Source organism: Gavialis gangeticus, unplaced genomic scaffold (genome assembly GCF_001723915.1).
Source record: "Gavialis gangeticus isolate Ggan-Ray unplaced genomic scaffold, GavGan_comp1, whole genome shotgun sequence".
Lineage (NCBI taxonomy): Eukaryota > Metazoa > Chordata > Crocodylia > Gavialidae > Gavialis > Gavialis gangeticus.
This window is the reverse complement of record NW_017729005.1, coordinates 3823801-3829580: the sequence shown is the minus strand read 5'-3', so window position 1 is coordinate 3829580 and position 5780 is coordinate 3823801. Positions and strand designations below refer to the sequence as shown.

Here is a 5780-nt window from a genome sequence, read left to right as displayed (position 1 = left end):
GAAGGGTTTGGGGGAGACACTGTTTCCCCTAGCGCCACCTGGCATGACAAGGAACAATGGACACAAATTATTGGAGAGTAGGTTTAGATTAGACATCCGCAAGAATTACTTCACAGTTAGGGCGGCTAGGAGCTGGAACCAACTTCCTAGGGAAGTGGTGCTGGCTCCTACCCTGGGGATCTTTAAGAAGAGGCTTGATGCCTACCTGGTTGGACTCATTTGAGTCTAGTTTTTTCTCCCGCCCAGGCGGGGGGTCGGACTTGAAGATCTGCAAGGTTCCTTCCGACCCTACTATGATTCTATGAAACTTTTGTCCCCGACTCAACAGTCCAATTGGGACAAGGTGCTGCTGCAGTACAGACCCCAAGAGAGCTCTTATTCTATGTATGTAGCTCTGTCAGTAAGTCACTTACCATTCCCGATATTTCTAAGATTAGAAAAAAATCATGCAGACTTTTATATACCATACAGAATGATGAAAGAAAACAACCTAGCACCCATTCACTAATATAGTTTGGAACTAGCAAGTCTCCTCTTTCAAGTCCCTGGGCCTCAGTTTGTCTCAGGCTGGACATGCATCATCAGTGACTGCTTCTTCTTGATGAATGTAGAAACTTCCATATTTTCTTTTATCTCATTGCACCATTTTGTATTGCACTCCTCTGCATTCTGCTGGTAGTAGTTGGGAGGGAGCTGAATGACTGACAGCAGCTTTCCTGTAACTGCCCAGTTCAGTACGTGCATTCTGTCAGGCAATGCTCTTATTTTCGTAGACTTCACTTCTGTTTTAGCTTGTGGTCCTGAAAAGAAATTATTCCACAACCCTGGGGCGGTAGCTGTGACAAATCCATGTAAATATTCTTAAAATAATCTCCTTTTGGGAACAGATATACAATACGGAAGAGAGAAAATCTGAATGCTGTTTGGCTGACCCCTTGGTCAACCAGCTACTGAGTGGGATGAAGTTATTGTTCTAAGAGTACATGTATACATTCTCTGCTCTGATCCAGAGTTTTAACTTGCATTAAATATTTTTGTTTAGTTTAGTTAGCCCCTGAGCTAGCCTGGGACCTTCCTTTTAAGTTAGTTTGTTCACTCCCAGAGGAAGAACAAACATCACTATCGGCTACCAGATTCCTAATCCAATTCCTTTCTCTGCATTCATCACAAGCAGAAAGACAACACATTAGTGGCTCTAAACTACTATAGTAGTTATTGCTAGTTGTGTGTTTTAGTCTTATCTAATTAGCTGCAGCCAAATAAATGAAGCAAATCTGCAGTGTAAAGATTCTAAACCAGCCTAGCAGTCTACTGACAATACAACATGGAAGACTAATATGCAGGGTCAGTGTCAACTCTTTGCTTGCTGGACCAGTAGGATCAGGGTGGCCAACCACAACAATTTTTTTATATTCTTTTTTTCCTTACTGATAATTTGCTAACTTTTACTGGCAACCAAACATTTTTACTGACATATATATTTTTACTGGCACATATCTTACATAATATAACTGCAACCCTTCTGCTAGACTCTGAACAAGAGCTGGGTTCAGATTTAGGTGTTTAACACCAAACATATTAAAAGTATTTGGTCGTTGGTCAAAAATTTTGCAAATAATCAGTAAAAAAAAAGTTTGACTTCAGAAACCCTGCTTGACTGCAACAGTGATTCTATACCATGCTCCCCCATCCTCCAGAGGTCCCATACTTACCCCCAGACCTTGAAACCCCCTGACCACACCCTCCACCATGCTACTCACCCAGCCTACCCTCCACCTTTCCTCCTGTCAGTCCCACTCCCCTGTCCCTGCACAGAGCCCCAGTGAAGGACCACTGGTTGCCTACCTGTGAGATTAGTGGTATTGCAGGCAAAAAGGATGCAGCAACACACAGTTTGGGAGGGGGGCAGGGAGCTAGAGAGAGCTACAGAGAGTCCTATAAGCTACAAAGCCCTAAAAAGAGCTCCCTTCAGAGTACTGCATTCTTGGATGGACAGCAGGTGGTGGTGCTGTGCTCTGTCTGTACTTCAACAGCGTGTCCAGCTTTTTTCCAACTATAAAGCTTGATTGAAGCTCCAGTAGCTTTCTGTTTTTACAGATGGTAGTACAAACTATTTCACTAATCCACTGTAGTTTTAAGTGACTAAACCAAAGTAAGCTAATTTGCATCTAATTAGGTCCCAGGTGGGTATAACTGCCCCAAATGCATTTGAACTCAAGGAGATAAGCATTGATAGACTCATCCTTCAAACAGAGATATTGAAGTACCATGTTTTTAAGAGGCTTGTTGAAGTTCACAATGGGCAGAACTACAAACAGGAATAGAGTACTGTAATGATGCTGAAGTCTGCGCTGCAATCAATAGATTAAAGTGCATCATTACATTATAGACAGTGCCAGTCTCTCCAGAGTTAAGGCTGCAATGTTTTCCATTATTTTCATCATAAAGACTGTTTTCATGCTTCCCTCTAGAAGCAAATCTATTTAAATTTCAAAGCTCATTAATTTTCCAAATGTTGAGGTTAATAATTCTCATGCTGAAGTACGTATTTTCCTGAACATTTGGAAGAAACTGAACAAATACTATTTCAGTGAATTGACTTTTAAAATAGATTTTAGTAATTTTTATGCAGTATATGATAGTTCTTTGTGTTCTTACCCATTGCAGATGGTGTTACATTTGTAACTCATTATTCACCTGATCATTAACTACCATCCTAATCCTACCTATAAACCTATTTTCAACCAGATAAATCTCATTAACTGAGCACTTTGGTCGGTGAATATTTTCTCCATGAATATGTAATCCTCAAGTCTTATGCTGTAGCATTTTTTTCTAAGTCAGTAGAAAGGTATGTTCATAGAAATGAGAAATTATGATGTCTGAATCATCTGTTTGTGCTATCAGCAGCAAGGAACATGGAGAGGACTTCTGTGGCAGTTATTAAGTATGCTCAGCAGATTTTCTTGAAGCACACAACCTAGTGAAGTAAGGTGTATATATTTTTATCTGATCTGGTTGGGTCTGTGGTAATATGGTAACACTGCTCTACTACATGAGGAGTTTATAGAAATCAAAAAAATTGTTATTGTATAAACTGATGTCTCAAAACCTGTGACACTCGGGCTAATGACAGATTCCCTAGCTAACCATATACAACATGAGACCAAGTCATTGTTAGCAAAGGGCTTGAATATGGCTAACTAAAAAGAACCACTACACTGTTTTCACTAAGATGACAAAAATGTTTGTCTTTGGACAGAGACATTGTCGCTTCAGACACTGAAGAAACTATTGCACACTCAATTTTTTCTGCAACAGATCAGAAGGGGAAAAATATGTTTCTAAGTGTACGCTAAAGTATGCAACTGTAATTGTTATGCTAAATCTTTCCATTGTAATGCCAACAACAAACCCTCCTTTCACGATTGTGCATGGAGTGGGAGCTGCAGAAGTTTGTCAAAGGCAGTATAGGAAGAATGATAGTTAATATTACTTTTTGTTTGAAAAGTTACTTAAATGCATTTCAAATGCTGTTTAAAATGTTTTATTTAATTTAAACAGAAATGTTTGTTAACCTAAATTCAGGAGGGTGGGACACAGAAGCCATGGATTTAACTCAGTGGAATGCTTGCTGACAAAGCTTGCGAAGACAGGATTCTGGACCGTGCTTCAACAGAGCTAAGTGACATGCAGGAAAGGAGAATGTAATAAGAGTTGCACTTAATTTGTAAAGTGAGATAGGATTATATTAACTCTAGCAAACATCAGATGTCAGCAAAAAAAGTGTGTACTGAACAGTTCCAGCTCTGTCCTTATGTTTATATTGCTCTCCCTAGATTTTAAAACCAGATGCATCCCTGAACTATTTCCTTCTACCTGACCCAGATCACAGGACAGTTCTTATTTAAAAAAAATAAAATAAAAAGGAAAAGAAATTCTAAGATGAAAATCTTAACTTTATTAGTTTTTCACAGAATAAGGATCAATTTTTGTAAAGTCAAAGAAGATTCAGATACCTTTGTAGTCAGTAGAGATGTTATCATATTTCCATACCTATTGAAACCTCAGGCTGCATTAATTTTTTACAGGTTCTTCATGAGCTTGGTGGGTAGACAATGCACATCTTTCATTATTTCTCTGCCTTCCCAGAGAACATCTTTTGGATCTGAGACTGGTAATGTGTGCTATGAACTGGAGCTGACCTGCTTTTGTGGAGGAGCAAGGAGATCTGTGCATAGAAGGAACTTTCCATATGTCTTCCTCCACAGATTGTTAGTATTGTATTCCTGCCAATCTGGCAAAGCTTTTCTTATTTTCCACTGCTGCTTACGAGGATAACTATGATTGGGCTGGGCAGTACAGATCACACCTGCCTGACTGCCCCTTTCTCCTGCAGGGCTGTTTTGGATCCAGCACGTGCTAGTGCTGTGTGCATGATGGTCGAGGACTATGTGGCAGGGGTGCAGGGTGCAGTGGTATGGCAGCAGTGGTTGCCGGACCAGTTTTGGGGAGGCTAAGCCCTGTTAGCCCCAGCCTTCCGCTGCTTATGGTCATCCCTATAATCATTTATCTTATCTGCATTTATAAAGCATCCCCTATGATCATAATTTCTAGAACAGTACCAGACTGCCAGTAAGTGGTATGAAGGGGAGGGGAGTTCAGGATGAGTGGTTGCTCCTCAAGGGAGCGATCCTGAATGCACAAGCAAAGTCTATCTCATCTCAAAGGAAAGGCAGCAAAAGGGCACAGCAGCCCTCTTGGCTCAGCAGGGAACTAGCAGATCACTTGCGTCTAAAAAGAAAGACCTACAAAGGATGGAGGACTGGATCCACCTCCAAGGAGGAATGCTTTGCACTGCTCTGGACCTGCAAGGAGCGAACCAGGAAAGCCAAGGCCGTCACTGAACTTTAACTAGCTATGAGTATTGAGGAGAAAAAAAAGTCCTTTTTTTAGATATGTGAGAAGCTGGAGGAAATGCAAGGGCAACACTGGACCCCTGCTAAACCAGATGGGAGAACTGAAGGAGATGGCGAGCATCATAGCTCAGCTCCTGGCATGCATCTTAGAGAACTCCTGGCGCTCTGGTGAAGTGTCCGAATATTGGAAGAAGGCCAATGTGGTGCCTATCTTCAAGAAAGTGGGAGGAAAGTGGATCCTGCAAACTATAGGCCTATCAGCCTGACCTCTATCTTAGGGAAGATCTTAGAAAAGATTATCAAAGAGGCCATTCTTAACAGACTGGCCAATAGCAGCATCCTGAGGGATAACCACCACGGGTAGGTCTTGCTTGACCAATCTAATTTCTTTTCTCGACCAGGTGACTTATCACCTGGACAAGGGAGAAGAGATTGATGTTGTATATCTTGACTTTAAAAAAAGCCTTTGATCTGGTATCCCATGATCACCTTTAAGCAAAACTGGCTATCTGCGGCCTTGGCCTCACCACGATCCGCTGGCTGGGGAATTGGCTCCGTGGTAGGACTCAGAGGGTGATGGTTGATGGAAGTCAATCGTCGTGGTGTGCTGTGACCAGTGGGGTCCCTCAAGGCTCTGTTTTTGGGCCTCTACTATTCAACATCTTCATTAATGATGTGACATTGGTATCAGAAGCAGACTAGCCAAGTTCGCCAATGACACCAAACTTTGGGGTAAAGCATCCATACCTGAGGACAGGAGGGCAATCCAGGCTGACTTTGACAGGCTCAGGAAATGGGCGGATGAGAACCTGATGGTGTTTAACACCAAAAAATGCAAGGTTCTCCACCTTGGGAAGAAAA

At 41.6% G+C, this 5780-nt stretch overlaps 1 long non-coding RNA gene across 2 annotated transcripts in view; it reads right to left on the bottom strand.

Moving 5' to 3' along the window:
* Positions 1–4208, bottom strand: part of LOC109291622 — a 5677-nt gene extending 1469 nt beyond the window's left edge. Inside the window, exon 1 of one of the 2 annotated variants that reach the window (XR_002095914.1) lies at positions 4057–4208. This is a non-coding gene — a long non-coding RNA (uncharacterized LOC109291622). Of the gene's footprint in view, positions 1–3578; positions 3681–4056 lie in introns of those variants that run through there. The other variant, XR_002095913.1, reaches the window with a different exon arrangement.
* Positions 4209–5780: the final 1572 nt, after the last annotated feature.